Genomic DNA, 18072 nt, shown 5'->3' with positions numbered 1-18072 from the left:
ACATTTTTGAGGACCGCAGGGCAGGGAGAAGCCAAGAGAGAAAGAAAAACACTCAAGGAGAAGCCATAAAACCCCACAGTAACGGAAAGAGCCATTTTGAAATCCATCCAGAAGAGAAGGACCAGTAGATGCTGCGATATGCCTTCCACTGACAGACAAACCCCAGTCACCATAAGTTTTTTTCAGTGAAGGTACTCTCTTGTTGATGTCTTATTTTGGACACTTCTATTGTCCTAGAATTATAAATTTGTAGCCTAATCAATCACAGTTGAAAAACCCAACCCATTTCTGAAATATCGCATTCTGGCAGGTTTAGAAAATCGAAATATTTTCCCCCACTACAATATTTAAATTTTCCTAAAAGTACATGTTCCTGTGATCATCAAAAATTTAAGATAATAATAAGAGGAGAAAGGAAGAACAAAAATATTTTAAAAACACGAATAATAATAATAATAATAATAATGAATAAATAATGAAAGAGTAAGATATTTGCCATCCTTTTTATTTGTTTTATAGTCACACTGATAAGGATAATGTTTCATTGTAGGTGTCCTTTCACAATTGTTGATTGTCTGTGGAAATGATTTTATCTAAAACTTCTTTTCAGAGAGGTGTGACTTTGAACTGGCAGTCATGATGACCCCTCCACTAACTATGGTCATCCTGCAGTCTGTCCTGAGGGAAGGGGAATTGGTGTGAATAACCTTTGTCCACATCCTTCCACGCATCCTGAGATTTCAGCTAATGAAACCTACAGGTAGGGAGGAGAGAATAGGGAGTAGAAAAATGATAAAGAAGGAAGGGAAATAAAACTAATTTTATACAGGAGATATGAATGAAAGGAAGAATTTCAAATAGGAAAGGTGGGGCAAGCACTAAATTAATATGTAAAACATGACTGCCTTGGCTATCACAGGACAAGAAACAAAGCCAGTAAATACACATAATTGTGTATGGGTTCTTCTGTCACCTAGTGCCTTAGGTTCAAACATGCATCCAATGATTCTTGCTGTCTATGGAATATAATCATGCCTTTTTTGAGAATTACAGTTAAAGGGCTAACTGTAGAAAAAATTTTCAAGTAAGGTTTTGATTTTTTTCAAGCTTCCTATCTCTCTCTATTTTTTAATTCTCCTTTTACATCCTGCTCTCCCATCTCCATACTCTTTGGTGCACTGACCAGCCCCCTTTTTGGAACTCAATCAAACTTTTTGCCTTAGGTGACACACAGTTGAAAGTTGTACCTCAGGAATTTGGGGGAAGATGTCAGCGGTGGTGGCATAGCCTTTTACTCTCTCCAAATCCCCATGTACCTAAGCAGAGCAACTAGATAGCAAAGTTAACAACCAATAGGCAACATTCATAATAAAACACAGTGGTTGGCTATCCCCACAAAATCCAAACTAACAAGCTGGAATTGCAGGGGTGAAACCAAACAACAGCCACTAGTATCAGCACCTGTGCAGGAGGAAGCAGAAGGGTATAGTATGGCTTCTGATAGACCTGAGAACAAGACAACCCCTAAAGAGTCAAAATATATTCACCGACTGGCCTACTTGAGAGCAAAACTAAGTCTTGTCGGGAACGTGCCCAGTGGAATAGAAAAAGGGAACCATAGGGAAGTATGAAGAGTCTGGAGCAATCTATCCACTAAAGATTCTTAAAACTTACCAGGACAGGGCACCATACTGAGTGGAAACTGCTAGGCATGGAATAAAAATTGAACAGAATAGGACAACAGAATTGAAGGAAAGGGAATGTCCAAAACAAAGCAGAGGAAGGATCAGAGCCAAGAAATCCCACACGGTGAACCATCTCCTTTTCTACACTACACAAAAACAACAGAAGAGTTCTGTAAAGTAATAAAAGCACCTCCCTTCTAAATGATCAGAAAACTAATTTCACTTTAAAATAAACAAAAGAAAAATATTGAGGCCAACCCTTTATAGAGTTATTATTTTTGAAAACAGGTTTGACAAGCAGAGTAATATGTCTGTAGACAGTAAAAGCACACTGCAACAACATGCCACTGAAACAAGTAAAAACCGTAACTGCCTGTTTTACTTTGTAAGCTGCTGGAATGCAATATACAAGAAATGGAATAGCTTTTACAAAGGGGAATTTATTAAATTGTAAGTTTACAGTTCTAAGGCCATGAAAATGCCCAAGTGAAGGCATCCAGGGAAAGCTACCTTGATTCAAGAAAGGAAATGAGTCCAGAACACCTCTGTCAGCTGGAAAGGCACACGGCAACATCTCCTAGCTTTTTCCCCTGGATTCTCATTTCATAAGGACTTCCCAGAGCTGTTCTTCTGCATCTCTGAAGGTCTCTGGCTCTGTGGCCTCTCTCAGCTCTGTTGGCTGTGAGTTATTTCCAAAATGGTTCATCTTTAATGGCTGCAGTAAGCAACCCCACCTTAAATTGGTGGAGAAACATCTCCATGGAAACCATCGAATCAAAAGTCAACCACCACTCACAATTGGGTGGGTAACATCTTCATGAAAACAATTAAAAAGAACCCACCCAGCAATATTAAATGAGGATTAAAGGGCATGGTTTTTCTGGGGTACAAAATAACCTCAAACTGGCACACAACTGTTGCTTCCTGTTGAAATGGAGCTCGAAGGATATTAAGGAATGGTGAGAAAAAAAGGAAGGGAGGGAGGGAGGGAGGGAGCGAGGGAGGGAGGGAGGGAGGGAGGGAGGGAGGGAGGAGGGAGGGAGAAGAAGGAAGGAAGGAAGGAAGGAAGGAAGGAAGGAAGGAAGGAAGGAAGGAAGGAAGGAAGGAAGGAAGGAAGGAAGGAAGGAAGGAAGGAAGGAAGGAAGGAAGACACAGAGGAGCTCAGGGGATCTGAAGCTTGAAGGAAGGAAGACACAGAGGAGCTCAGGGGATCTGAAGCTTGAGTTTACTTCAGACAGACTTCAGACAACTTTATTCTTATCCAGAGCCTACTTAAATACCGCAGGGTGACAAAAGGCATGCATGCATTTCTTGAAAGAACAGAGAGCTCATTTTTCAGTGCTCTCTTCCTTCACACTTAACATAACCATTTGGGGTAAACATTCTCTTCCTCCCAGACTGCTCTACATAACAATCTCCACAGTTTACTGCCACCATCCTGAGGCCAGCTGCTCCCAACAACACCTGCAGGTCTTGTTTTAACCCTTGGCTCCTACACACAACCAACTTGTAAAACAAGACTAAAATTTTAAGAAAATAATACAACATAGAATAGGACATAAAACAACTAATGTAAGAGTTAGAAAAATTCAGAAATGATTTAGTAGACTTACAAAAAATTATTTAAAACTTTTCACATATGAAGTTCAAGTTAGAATGAACTAAAGAGTGGATTAAACCAACACATAACTATTTAAGGGAAAAATAAAGTGAAAATGAGGGAAAATTTAAAATTCAAAACAAAACAGATTTAAAAGGATAGAAGATAAAATGACAACATTATTTGGGCATGTGAAAAAACTGAAATATAGAATGAAAGTTTTCTATCAATGCTAAAGTTCTTGAATTTGATAACTGTACTTTAGGTAGTTACATAAGTGAATATCCTTGTTCTTAGGAAATTTACATGGAAGTACTGTGTGTTAAGGACCATGACAGAGACAACCTATTCTCAAATGTTTAGAAACTAGATTAGATAGATAGATAGATAGATAAATAGATAGATAGATAGATAGATAGATAGATAGATAGATAGATAGATAGATAGATAGAGTAATGTAGTAAATGTGGTGAAATTGTGTAATTGGTGAATCTGGGTATCTGCAGAAAGGTATGTGGGAGTTTTCTGTATGGGTTTTCTATTATTTTTGTAACTGTCATGTAAGTTTGAAAGTATCTGAAAATTAAAAGTTTAAGAATGATTAAAAAATTTAAAATAAAAAGATAAGGTGATAAATATTGAACACGGAGCATAAACAAAGAGGATCCAACAACAATAGAAGTTGCTGAAGATAAAAGCAAGGAAAGTAAATGGAACAGATATTAAAGTCCATAACTCAAGAAAACATTTTAAAATTAAAAAAAGATTCAAAACTATATAAACAGCACATATAAGCAAAGTGTGATATACTCATACACTGGAATATTGCTCAGTAATTGGAAGAATGAAGTACTGATACATCCTTCAACGTGGATGAACCTCACAAGCCATATGCAAAGTGAAAGAAGCCAGTCACAAAAGACCACATACTCTATGGTCTCAATGATATGAAATGTCTAAAGTAAGCAGGTCTATAGAGACATGATAGTAGATTACTGTTTCCCTAGGGCTGGAGAGAAGGAGGAAGGAAGTAAGAGTGACTTCTAATGGCTTCACAGTTTCTTTTTTGGGTTGATAAAAAGCTTCTAAGATTAGATTATGATGGTTGTACGACTCTGTAAAAATAATAAAATCCATGTGTGCCAGTTTGAATCTGTGGTGGATCCCAGAAAAGCCAAGTCCTTTAATCCTCATTCAATATTGCTGGCTGGGGGTGTTTGATTGTTCCTATGGAGATGTCACCCACCCAACTGTGACTGGTAACTTTTGATCAGTAGCTTCCATGGAATTGTAACTGCACCCATTAATCCTTTAAAAGAGGAAGCATTTTGGAGAGAGTCCCTCTTAGAGCCACAAAAAAGCCCCAGCAGAGCAGAGCAGAGCCATGAAGTCAAGAGAAGCATGGAGTCCACCAGACAGCAACCTTTAGAGATGAAGAAGAATGTCCCTGAGGGAGCTTCATGAAACAAGAAGCTGGGAGAGAAAGATAGCAGACTGTTGCCATGTGCCCTCCAGCTGAGAGAGAAACACTGAACCCATCAACCTTTCTCGAGTGAAGGTAACCTCTTCTTGGTGCCTTAATTTGGACATTTCTATAGACTGTTTTGATTGTGACATTTTCTCGGCCTTAGAACTACAAACTCGCAAATTATTAAATTCCCCTTTTTAAAAGCCATTCTCTTCCTGGTATATTGCGTTCCAGCAGCTAGCAAACAAGAACACATGGAAATGTACAATTTACATATATGAACTTTATAGTATGTAAAGTCTACTGCAATAAAATGATTACAAAATCAACACATTCAAATATTAAAGACTTGAGAAATAACTTACACATCCTATGTGATGAAGAGCTCTAGGTCTCTTCATTGCACCTCAACTTGGAAATGTTGCTCTTTGGCTGCTGGGACCACCTTCTGCCTGTGCGGGAGGCCAGCTGAAGGGCAGTGTCAACATGAAGGGCCATGGAGCTAAGAGGATAACTGAGGAAAGGAAGCCTTAATTGGACTACACCTGAAACCTGCCATGTCTCTGGATTTCCTGGTACATGAAGATTCTTATAACATAAAACAGTTTGGGTTAAGGTTTCCTGTTCCTTCAAACCAAAAGCAATGGAAATAATACAAGTTCTCATTATACCTCATTCATAGTCTTCTGTATTATTTGCTTTATACCATAATTACTTCTTTTGAGTTTATCTTCCCCACTAGACTCTAGGTTTCTTGCCTTGGGCTTGTCTTAGTTATCTTAATGTTTCTAAGGTAATGCACAGGGAAGGCCTTCAGTAGATACCACTGACCATGTAAGTGGTTCTGCCTGTTCATCCTGAGTTAAGGGATTGGCAAATTTACATGAAGCACCTTTCATAGTTTTAGGAAACATAAAGATTAAAGGAAACTACAACACACTGCTATTAATACTCTGAATAAAAAATACATTTAGAAATCATTCCATTCTACATATGCAATCACATATCTAAATGTTGTGTTAATTTCTTTTTTTCTTTAATTAATAAAAAAAAATACATTCAGAAATAACCAGAATGGAACATGCAAACCAAAACCAAGACCCATTCTGTAGTAATCTACCTATTTGTTCTTCCTGGTCCCTGAACTCGAGAACACTTTATGAAACTTCATTTTGAAATGATTTTAGATTTACAGAGGAATCAACTGCAAAACAGCACAGACAGTTCCAAATATCCTTCACCCCCTTCCTCAAGTGCTCACGTCCTACATAACTGTGTTTCATTGGTCAAAACGAAGAAATTCACATGGGTCCAATACGATTCAGTAAACTACAGACTTTATCTGAATTTCCCAGTTTTTCCACAAATGTCGTTACCCCGTTTCAAGGGTCAATCCAGGATCCCACATTGCTTAATGGTTTTGACTCCCAATCTCTGATCTGTGATGGTTGCTCAGTCTTTCTTGTATGACCTTGACCCTTTTGAAGAAATAGGTCAGGTACTTTGTAGAATGTCCCTCAATTTTTGTTTGCCTAGAGCTGAGTTATCACCTTTTCTTCTTTTTCTCCTCTTCCTCCCTCTTCCTCCTTCACTGCTGCTGCTCATGTTTCTGCTCCTGCTGCTTCTCCTTCTTCTCTGAAGTTTTCTAGAAATGCTTTTGTAGTAACAATGGTGTCTTGTAAATGTAGGACACTTGATGATTTACAAACTGAGGCTAGTACATTGCTTTGGCGATTCTCACCACCACCTGGAGAAGTGACTCAGACAGTGTGTTTCTCCCCATGCACCCATGGAAAGATGTTGTAAGGAGCATGTCGAGGGCACCATAGCACCAGCTGCAATGAAGCCTGAACATGAGGTCATGAACTGGACCAGTCCTGAGCTTTCATTTTGCCTTTGCCAGGTAACTACAATGAGACCTTAAACTTATGGGTTAACATCATGGGGTCATATTCTTTACTTCCAGAAGTGTGACTGATTTCTAAAGTCCCTTTTGGTTCTAAAATCCTCAGTAATCTGAGTATTTCAATTTCCCTGCTAAATATTGTAGTTTCCTAATAGCAAGCCTTTACAGCTAATGACAAAATCCAAATTTTGCTTTTCAAGGTTAGATTTTTACTGCCTTTTCCTCTTACCCAGGACTAGATAGTTATACAAGGAAAGGAAAAGGCCTTAACCCCTGCCTTTTTGGGGCAAAATTCTACTCCAAAAAGCTGAACAGGTATATTTTGCACCAACTTTCCCCTTCAACCTACATTACTTGTTGGTGAATTAACCTCTTGGGAGGCTACATTTCTTGTTTCAAGAACGTGAAGGCTCATTAGTGACAGCACCAGACATGAACAACCAGTAATGCACAATTTTCAGACACTGGTGTGATCATAGAACTCAGCCAGGTCTGTGGGTAATATCAGCATGCCAGGGACATAGTAGGGGAGAAGGAAAGAAAAATAAAATGGGGGCAGACAAGTAGAGGAAGACATGCAAGAAGAAAACATAAGGTCAAGAAAACATAAGTTCATTAACCCATGCATACTGGACTGGGCACTTTCTGTATACCCAGCTCTGTGTTACTCCCTGGAGCTACGAACAAGATGGACAGGGACCATGTCATCAGGAAGCTTATAGTCTACATATGGAAACAGGCAAGAAACAAATCATTATTTGATCATAGCTGTAAAAGCACTTCAAAAAAAAATCATGCAGAACAGCAAATTACCAGAAATCAAGAGGTTGGGACTCTCAAACTAAGAGCAGGTTATTCCATGCACTAGTAACGTACTCGCTTGCTCTGGGTCTGTCCTGGACAAGGACTCCAAGACTGGGAAATCTTTGAATCAGATGCCTGGCTTCCCCATTTCCTGTTCAACATGAATTTTTTTAATATGGAACACTAAATGAGGTTGTATGTCATCTTTATGCAGGGGCCATGCCAATCTTCTCTGTATTGTTCCAATTTTAGTATCTGTGCTGTGAAACAAGCACTCGACATGGATTTTTACGTGGTCCTTGCTTCTGAAGAATGCAGCTTTGCAGAGATATGTCATCCAAAGAAATGTAGTGCAGTCAAAGGCTCCTGTGCAAACTGTCTGACAGAGGACCCTCTGTTGTCCTCTCATAATTAAACACTCCTGTGGATTCCCTGAGGCATTCCAGGATACATAACAGTATGCTATCTGAATTTACAAACAGATCTATGCTTAAATGTTTCTATGCCCATTTCAGGACCTCAAACTGGGTATCACTTAAATGTGTTCAATAAAATAGAAGACCTCAGCTGCAACACCGTGGAAACTCGGAGGATTCAGGACCAGCTTCTCCTAGACTGTTTGGACCCTAAAAAGGACATGTTTTCCTATGTGCAAAATACATTCATTCCATAACACTATCAGGGACCCTTAAACCACTTTGCCAGCAACAGGCATGAAATTCAAAGTTAGAAATGAACAAACTCCTATCAAAGTTAGTTATGGTACAGTCTCTGAAAGGCAAAATTACCCTCTGGTTTGGATCACTAAAACCCCCCGACAAGTGATTTGCTGCCAACATAGGAAGGATACACACCTGCATTCTGATAGGGTGGAGGGAACACAGCGGACACAGGACCCAAGCAGATTAAAAAACCTGCAGGATGAAGTCCATTAGATTGCAAAGTCTGAGAGTCATTCGTCCTTGGGGCTTCTGAAAGCAGCAGACCCACCCATCACAAAGGCCTCAGCAGAGCTCTGTCTCTCTCCAAATGGAACCTTGTGGGACACTGGGGAGAACACATTTTTCTTGGCACCACCCTCTCCCAGCATGGGGGCAGCACCCAGGCTCTCTGCCATCTCTGCGGCACATGCTCACCCCACCATGTGGTGGCAGCCAGGCTCTCCCCAAACCCCAGGGCATGTGTTTCACTCTCTGCAAGGCCTGAGGTGGAATGACGCTTCCACTGCCACCAGGTGGCAGGTCCATTCTCGGCCTTTGGGGCAAACTCACCCTCTCCACCAACTTGGGTGAGTCTGCTCTCGTGGCCAGCGGCTTCCTGACTTCAGAACCCAGCCTCCAAGTTTTTTTCTCTGAAGTTTGTATCTTTCCATTGTGTCCCTATTCTGAACCCCAGAGTCCAGACTGGCACCAGTGGACTTTATACAGGTCCCACAGCACTCTCATTGGCTTTCTAGGCAGTAGCCTTGGATTGTGCCCATCAGACACAGGGCCATTCCACAAACCCTCCCTGGATAACTCCATGTCTGATCCGAGCTTGCTCTGAAGAGACTGACTGGTTCCATCCTCACAGGGAGCACTATTCTCTGGAGTCTCCCTTCCTGGAAGCCCATCATTTTCTAGAACATCATCTTCCGGTTTCTTCCCAACCAAGGGTTCAGGCCTCAGCTTATTGCTTTCCGGTTGCATTTGATGATAATGTGAGGAGAAACCAGGCTGCACTTTTGACATTTCAATGAGACATCTCTCCAAATAACCAAGTCCCTGGAATTGAAAATCAACCTCCCGACAAAGCGACTACTCCATTCTGCCTATCTAAATGTTATTTGAAAACAAGGACCACCTTTCTTCCAGTTTGCAATCACACATGCCTCATTTCTGTCTACGGCTTCACCAGAGCTATCTTTAGAGGCCATATTTCTACCAACAGTTTCTTCAAAGCATCCGAGGCCTTCTCTCTCAAGGTTCTCACATTTGGCCCAGATTCTTCCCCTCATCCATTTGAAAAAACCATTTCCACATCTCTGGTGTTTGCAAACTGCAGCAGCAGCACCCCACTCTCGGGTACCAAAATCTGTTCTCGTTTGCTTGATGCAGGCAAGCAATACACCAGAAACAGAATGGTTTTTCAAAAGGCGAAGTGAAGAAATTGCTAGTTTACAATGCTAAGGCCAAGACAATGACCCAATTGAAACAAGTCTATAGAAATTCCAATCTAAGGCATCCACGGTAAGACACCTTGGGGATCAAGAAAGCTGATGAAGTTCTGGGTTTCTCTATCAAGTGAAAAGGCACATGGTGAACACAGTCAGACTTTCTCTCTTGTCTGCAGAGGCACATGGTGAACACGGTCAGGGTGCCTCTCTCATCTGGAAGGAAACACGGTGAGCACGGTGTCATCTGCTCGCTTTCTCTCTCCTGGTTTCCTGTTCCAGGAAGCTCCCTGAGAGGCATGTTCCTTCTTCTTCTCCAAATGTTGCTGGCTGGTGGACTCTGCTTCTCGTGGCCAGGTCGTTCTGCTCTGCTCTCTGAGCTTCTGTCATTCTCCAAAATGCTTCCTCTTTCACAGGACTCCAGAACCATACCAAGACCCACTGAAATGACTGCAGTCATGTCATCACCTAACCGAGCTTAACAAAAAGTCTTGATTAAATCACACCTGCAGGGAGAGGATCTCATTCCAGTCTGAAACCTACAGTATAGGATAGGGATTATTCTGCCTTTTTGAAATGGGATTTAAATTAGAACACAGCTTGTCTAGGGGACGTGCACTCCTTCACATCAACACATTTCAATGTTTGGACCCTAAAAAAGACCTGTTGTTCCCATGTGCAAAATACATTCAATCCATAACAGTATCAGGGATGCTTAAACCACTTTACTACCAACAGGCATGAAATTCAAAGTGAGAAAGGAACAAAGTCTTATCAAAGTTAGTTATGGCACGGTCTCTGAAAGGCATAATTACCCTCTGGCTTTGGACCTCTAAAACCCCAAGACAAGTCATTTGCTGCCAGCATATACATATGCAGTCTGATAGGGTGGAGGGAACACAGGGGAGGCAAGACCCAAGTACATTTGAAAATCTGCAGGACAAAGTCCATTGGGTTTCATAGTCTGAGAGTCATTCATCCTTGGGGCTTCTGAAAGCAGCAGGCCCACCTGGAACAAAGGCCTCTGCAGAGCTCTGCCCCTCTCCAAAGGGAACCTTGTGGGACACTGGGGAGAACACCTTTTTCTTGGCACCACCCTCTCCCAGCATGGGGGCGGCACCCAGGCTCTCTGCCATCTCCGTGACCCATGCTCACCCCTCCATGTGGTGGCAGCCAGGCTCTCCCCAAACCCCAGGGTATGTGCTCCACTCTATGCAAGGCCTGAGGCGGAATGATGCTTACACTGTCACGAGGTGAAAGGCCGATAATCAGCCTTTGGGGCAAGCTCACCCTCTCAATGGGCTTGGGTATGTCCTCTCTCCTGGCCCAAAGCTTCTTGACTTCAGACCTCAGCCTCTATGCATTTTCCCTCTGAAGTCAGTTTTCTTCCATGGTCTCCCTTCTCTGAACCCCACAGTCCAGACTGGTAGTGGCTCTCTTTCTACAGGTCCCAAAGCACTCTCGTTGGCTTTCTAGGCAGTAGCCTTGGTTCATGCCCATCAGGCATAAGGCTTTTCCACATCCCCTCCCTGGAGAACTCCATGTCCGATCCTGGCTTTCTGTGAAAAGAATGACTGTTTCCATCCATACAGGGAGTACTATTCTCTGGCATCTCCCTTCCTGGAAGCCCATCATTTTCCAGAACACCCACTTCTGATTTCTTCGTACCCAAGAGTTCAGGCCACAGCTTATCTCTCTCTGGTCACATCTCACGATAATGAGAGGAGAAACCAGGTTGCACTTTCGACATTTCAGTGGAAGATCTCTCATGCTAAATATCCAAGTTCATGGCATTTGAAATCTACCTTCCAGACAAAGCCACTCATCCATTCTTCCCGACGAAATGCTATTTGAAAACAAGGATCGCCTTTCTTCCCGTTTGCAATCACACATGCCTCTTTTCCGTCTACAGCCTCATCACAGGCATCTTTAGAGGACACATTTCTACTAACAGTTTTTTTCAAAGCATCCTAGGCCTTCTCTATCAAGCTTCTCACCATTGGCCCACATCCTTCCCTCATCCATTTCAAAAGCCATTCCAACATCTTTGGTGTTTGCGAACTGCAGCAGCAGTCCCCCCTCTCCAGTACCAAAATTGGGTCTGGTTTGCTAGCTGCAGCAATGCAATACACCAGAAACGGAATGGTTTTCAAAGGTGAATTTCATAAGTTGCTAGTTTACAGTTCTAAGCCCAAGAAAATGACCCAATTAAAACAACTCTATAGAAATTCCAATCTAAGGCAACCAGGGATAGATACCTTGGGGATAAAGAAGGCCAATGAAGTTCAGGGTTTCTCTCTCAAGTGAGAAGGCGCATGGTGAACACAGTCAGACTTTCTCTCTTGTCTGCAGAGGCACATGGTGAACACGGTCAGGGTGCCTCTCTCGTCTGGACAGAAACACGGTGGGCACGGCGTCATCTGCTAGCTTTCTCTACCGGCTTCCGGTTTCAGGAAGCTCCCTGGGAGGCATGTTCCCTCTTCATCTCCAAGGGTCGATGGCTGGTAGACTCTGCTTCTCATGGCTATGTCGTTCTGTTCTGCTCTCTGTGCACCTGCCATTCTGCAAAATACTTCCTCTTTCACAGGACTCCAGAACCATACCAAGACCCACTGAAATGACTGCGGTAATGTCGTCACCTAACCAGGCTTAACAAAAAGTCTTGATTAAATCACACCTGCAGGGAGAGGATCTCATTCCAGTCTGAAACCTACAGTATTGGATAGGGATTATTCTGCCTTTTTGAAATGGGATTTAAATTAGAACACAGCTTGTCTAGGGGACATGCATTCCTTCACATCAACACATTTCACCGTTTGGACCCTAAAAAAGACCTGTTGTTCCCATATGCAACATATATTCATTCCATAACAGTATCAGGGACCCTTAAACCACTTTGCTACGAACAGGCATGAAACTCAAAGTGAGAAATGAACAAAGTCCTATCAAAGTTAGTTATGGCACGGTCTCTGAAAGGCATAATTATCCTCTGGCTTTGGACCTCTAAAACCCCAAGACAAGTCATTTGCTGCCAACATACACATATGCAGTCAAATAGGATGGAGGGAACATGGGACACAGGACCCAAGTACATTTGAAAATCTGCAGGACAAAGTCCATTGGATTTCATAGGCCAAGGGTCATTCGTCCTTGGGGCTTCTGAAAGCAGCAGGCCCATCCGTAACAAAGGCAGAGGCCTGCCTCGCTCCAAACGGAGTCTTGCGGGACACTGGGGAGAACACCTTTTTCTTGGCACCACCCTCTCCCAGCATGGGGCCGGCACCCAGGCTCTCTGCCCTCTCCACGGCACATGCTCACCCCTCCATGTGGTGGCAGCCAGGCTCCCCCAAACCCCAGGGTATGCGCTCCACTCTATGCAAGGCCTGAGCCTGAAAGATGCTTAATGAGAGAAAATTTCTTAATCCTGTTGCTGTAATGGGTGCTGTTTTTCAAGAGTCCTTTTAGATAAGACATTGCTGTTGACTTACTGAGACAGACTGAACACCACTGTGCTCTACTCCTCACAATGTCCTAAATGCACCTGGAAAAGCCACTAATTTGACGTCCAATAATTTATTAAGCTTTCAAGTGTCAGAAATAAAATTTCCTACCTATACTATTATTTTTTAATATTATATATTCAGGATAAAGGGAGCCTCAGAGAACTTAGACGCAACCTGTGGTGACTGACATGGTGTGAGAACTACTGAGAATCTAGAAATAGTGAGGGAAGAATGGAGAAAATGAGAGACACTTGAAGGAGGGGTGGAGGCAGGATTTCCTCAGTTTCAGCTGGGTCTGTCCTCCCTTCAGATCATGTCTCTAAGCCCTCCAGCCATGTGACGGCTCCTGTGTAGTCACTCACCCTTTCAACGTAGGTCACCACCTTCTGCAACCTGGTCCACGATGTCCACTGTCACATAGACTGTGGTGGCTTCTGGATGTGGCAACATCCCCATCTGACCCACTCAGGACAGGGGGAGCCAAAAACTGCTTCTGGTGGTACAACTCAGCACCTACTCCTCTCTGGGCTCTTCTGTCCCTGCTCTGCAGCTCTGGCCAGAGAGGCTGTTCTTTCATGCAGGCCTCCTTTCGTGGGACTTTGTCCTTTGTGCCCGACAAACACTGCTTCATTCCAGAGAGGCTGGGACCTAGGACTGGAGAAAAATTCATGTCAGTTAAAACCCTCATCTAGAGTAGGCTTTCTCAAAATCAGCATAACTGACATTTTGTGCTGGATAATTTAGTGGTGTGGGCAGCCGACTTGGGCACTATGAAATGTTCAGTAACATCTCTGGCCTCTTCCCAATAGATGCCAGTAGCGGATTCCTTCCCAGTTCTGACAATCAAAAATTTCTCCATCCATTACAAAATGGACCCTTGGGAGCAAAACTGTCTCCCTCCCAAGTTGAAAACTACTGATGTAGGTAGGGCCTTAAATCTGACTCTTAGAGTTCTGAATAACTGTACTTTCCATATCTTTGGCCGCTAGCCACATGTGACCAAAGCTCTTGAAAGTGACTAGGTTGTAGCATTGAAATAATATTTTGGGTGTTTTGTGTTAAACACAATGGATTCTTAAAACTAATTTCACTATTTTTTTTACCATTTTAATGTCACTAGGAGAAAATTTAAAACTACACGTGTGGTCCCCTTACCTGTCTGTCAGACAAGCACTCCACTAGAATATTAGGCTGTGTCTACTGAAAACAGTCCTGATGGAGCAGGAAGAGTAAGAGCCTCAGTCTGGCCCAAAGTCTTTGGAGAGATGCCAGAATTCACAGCATAAATCCACCTGGCAGAGGGTCCTGTGTCCACATTCACTTCACCATCATAGTCTTGGGGATCTGTGGACAAGTCACTCTGCTAAGTGCTGTCAATACTGTAATACTGGGTTTTAGGCACAAAGGCTATTAGGAATAGCCTGATTTGGGGAAGTATATTTCCATTTCCAGTATAGCTCATCTGCCTCCTGTAACCTTGGTTATATCACCTTTAAACTGTTCTGCTTTTTGAAAATATGGTTATACCTATCAATAGGGCATTTGTAAGGATTAAATGAAATACTAAATAAAAAGAACAAAGTGTCTTCCAAATATGACAGAAGCCAATATTTGCACATTACTTATTAAGTGGTCTTTGGCTGGATGATGTACAGGTGATGCCTTTGCTCTGAGCATAACACCTGGAGGTAGTTGTACTGACATCCTCCTTTTCAGATGAGGAACCTGCCTGTCCTTCCTGTGAAAGTGCTGGAATTTACCGGGGTCTCTCTGGCTTTAGAACTAACTCTCTTCAGCCCACACCGTTCTCTTTAAAACCCCTGTGTCTTACCACTGCAGCAGGGGCTCTTCCCGCTCAGGACTGCAGCCTGTGTTGGGCCCAGAGTTTCCATGCCTGGACCCACCCTGAGCACTGGCTCCACACCAGGACGCAGCTACCCTGAGCTCTCAGTCCGGGTTGGAAGCCTTCTCCTCTACACTAGTCCTGAGGTCACACAGGACGCCACCCTGAGCACTCTCCCTTGAGAGGTGGAATCTAGTCCCCAGGGATCTGCAGGGGGCCGGAGCAGGAAGATGTGGACTGTGTGGGTCCAGAGAGCACCCAGCCCCTCTACCATAAATGGCACAAGAAATTGTGGAAGAGTCTTGACCGCACTTCCCTAAAACATACCATGCCCGAAGCCACTAATTTTCTGTGTCTGTTTTGGAAGCACTGTGGAATTATAAGATGTTATTTCCACTCTACTACCTGGAGCCTCAAGGTGTATAGGTTAGAATTTATGACATAACAGCAAATAACAGGGTTTCGGGTAGAGAAAACAAAAGCTATGGAAGATATATGGAAATAACTGGGGAAATTTATGGATGTACTAATATCAGAAATTAAAAGGAAAATAATTGTTGCTCTTGTTAATTGTGATCATGAAGCTAAGTTTACTTACTTTTTTTAGAGATACATATGAAAGCGTTAAGGCTTGTGTTGTTACATATGTGTAATTTCCTTAAAATATTTCAGCAAAACACAATTAGAAAATTATAGTAAAATGTTAACAATTCCTACATTAATAAAGTCAGTATGCTTGACTATTTTCTACTATTTTGAAGAAAAAAGGTTCTCTGAGCTTATCTCTAGAAACAGGAAATCCAAGCATGCTGTTCTAATATGTAAATTATATTCTTGTAGAGCTAAACATTTTTTAATTTCTTAATGCCCCCAACATGCAATATACCAGAAATGAGTTGTCTTCTATAAAGGGGATTTATTAAGTTACAAGTTTATAGTTCTAAGGTGATAAAAATGTCTAAACTAAGGCATCCATAGAACACATACCTTGAATTAAGAAAGGCCAAAGGCATCCAGAACACCTCTGTCATCTGGGAAGACAAGTGGCTGGCATCTGCTGATTCTTTTGCTCTTGGTTCCATACAGCTTCTCTGGGGGCATTTCCCTTCTTCATCACCAGAAGTGTAACTCTCTGCCAGCTTTGGTTCTTGTATAACTTCTGTGAGGTCTCTCAGTTCCTGGTGTCTCCTAGGGCTTCTGCATTTCCAAACATCTGTGTCTCTGTTGGCTCTGAAGCAAATGTGCTTTCTCTACAATACTCCCCTTTTAAAGGACTTCAGTAATCAGGACCCACTTCAAATGGGTGCAGTCATATCTCCATCTGATCCAAAGGTCTCACCCACAGTTGGGTATATCACATCTTCATGGAAGTAATACCATCGAAAGGTCACACCCAGAATTGAGTGGGCCTATGCTGGTTTGAAATCATTTATGTACCCTAGAAAAGCCATGCTTTAATCCTTATCATATTTGGGGAAGCAACGGTTTCTGCTAATTCCTATTCAGTACTATGGATTGCAAACTTCATTAGGTTATCTCCGCAGAGATAGCAATGTTTCCTAGTTTTCTATGTACAGGTCTTTTACATCCCTCATTAAAACTATTCCTAGACGTTGATTCTTTTAGATGCTATTGTGAATGGAATGTTTTTATCTAATTACCTTCTCAGATAGCTCATTACTAGTTCTAGAAACAAAACTGATTTTTGTTGATCTTGTATCCCACCACTTTGCGGAATTCATTTATTAGCTTCAATAGCACTGTCAAAATTTTTTCAGGATTTTCCTAATACAGAATCATGGTGTCTGCCAATAATGAGAGTTTTACTTCTCCCTTCCCAATTTGAATGCTTTTTATTTCTTATCTAATTTCTCTAGCTAAAACTTCTAGCACAATGTTAAATAAAATGATAACAGTGGGGCATCCTTGCCTCATTCCTGATCTTAGGGGGAAGGCATTCAGTCTTTCACCATTTCATACGATGTTAGCTTTATCATTTTGTCATGTTGAGGAAGTTTCCTTAGATTCTTACATTTGGAAATGTTTCTATCAAGAAAGGATGCAGAGTTTTGTTGAATGCCTTTCTCTGTGTCAATTGAGGTAAATCAGGTGGCTTTCTCCTTCAATTTCTAAATGTTTTGTATTACATTGCTTGATTTTCTTATTTTGAACCAACTTTGCATACCTGGAATAAAACCCACTTGGTCACAGTGTATAATTTTTTTAATGTGCTGTTGGATTCTATTCCAGCATCACTTTTTCATTAGACTATATCTTCTTCAGTTAATTGCCTTGGTATCTGTGCTGGTCTGAAATTCTTGAATACCCTAAAAAAGCCATGCTCTTTAATCCTCATTCAGTATTGCTGGGTGGGACCTTTTTATTCTTTCCATAGAGATGTGACCCAGCCAATAGTGGATGGTAGCTTTTTTTTAACTTTTTAACTGTACAACATAATATATAAACAAAGCAAAGAAATGGAAAAGCAATAGTTTTCAAAGCACTCTTCGGCAAGAAGTTACAGGACAGATCCCAGAGTTTGTCATGGGACACCCCACGATCCTTTCAGATTTTTCCTTCTAGTTGCTCCAGAATATAGAAGGCTAGAAGGCTTCAATACTTTTCTATCACCACAACCGACTTTTTTTCTTGCTTTTTTGTGAAAAATAACATATATACAAAAAGGCAATAAATTTCAAAGCACAGCACCACAATTAGTTGTATAACTCAGAGTTCTTTAAAATGGAAAGATTTTGGAGAAACCTAAGATGTAGAGATGCTTGGGAATACATGCAACAGATCCAAAAGAGCCAGCAGGAAACCCAGACATTTGAAGATGCAGGGCTCAGCAGGCATTGCCATGTGCCTTCCCATGAGATGCAAAGCAAGCCAGAACTTGGAGAGAGCCAAGGGAAGCCAAGAGATGAATCCCATTCTCTGAGAAGCCAAGTGAGGAACCTCCACAGGAAAAAGGAGCTGAAAGCAATGGAGCCCAGGAACAAGAGACAAGCAGAAGCCAGGCAGGTACCTTCCCAGCTGATACAGCTTTTCCAGATAGCAGCAGTCTTTTGTGAGTGAAGGTAACCTCTTTTGGTGCCTTAATTTGGGCAT

The 18072-nt window shown here is 42.0% G+C and overlaps 1 long non-coding RNA gene and 1 other non-coding gene across 12 annotated transcripts in view; both read right to left on the bottom strand.

Moving 5' to 3' along the window:
* The window catches only part of LOC143673851 (uncharacterized), a 135348-nt gene that overhangs the window by 53518 nt on the left and 63758 nt on the right, over window positions 1-18072 (bottom strand). For 10 of the 11 annotated variants that reach the window (XR_013170732.1, XR_013170733.1, XR_013170735.1 and 7 more), the window contains 2 exons: window positions 14274-14462; window positions 13481-13772 (listed from right to left, as the gene is read on the bottom strand). This is a non-coding gene — a long non-coding RNA (uncharacterized LOC143673851). Of the gene's footprint in view, window positions 1-13480; window positions 13773-14273; window positions 16159-18072 lie in introns of all 11 variants that reach the window. The other variant, XR_013170731.1, reaches the window with a different exon arrangement.
* LOC143675248 (U6 spliceosomal RNA) lies at window positions 7633-7738 on the bottom strand. Its single transcript, XR_013171489.1, has one exon. It is a non-coding gene; the product is annotated as a U6 spliceosomal RNA (small nuclear RNA).

The sequence above is a fragment of the Tamandua tetradactyla genome, chromosome 2, assembly GCF_023851605.1.
Source record: "Tamandua tetradactyla isolate mTamTet1 chromosome 2, mTamTet1.pri, whole genome shotgun sequence".
Classification (NCBI taxonomy): domain Eukaryota; kingdom Metazoa; phylum Chordata; class Mammalia; order Pilosa; family Myrmecophagidae; genus Tamandua; species Tamandua tetradactyla.
This window is presented reverse-complemented; position numbering and strand designations above follow the sequence as displayed.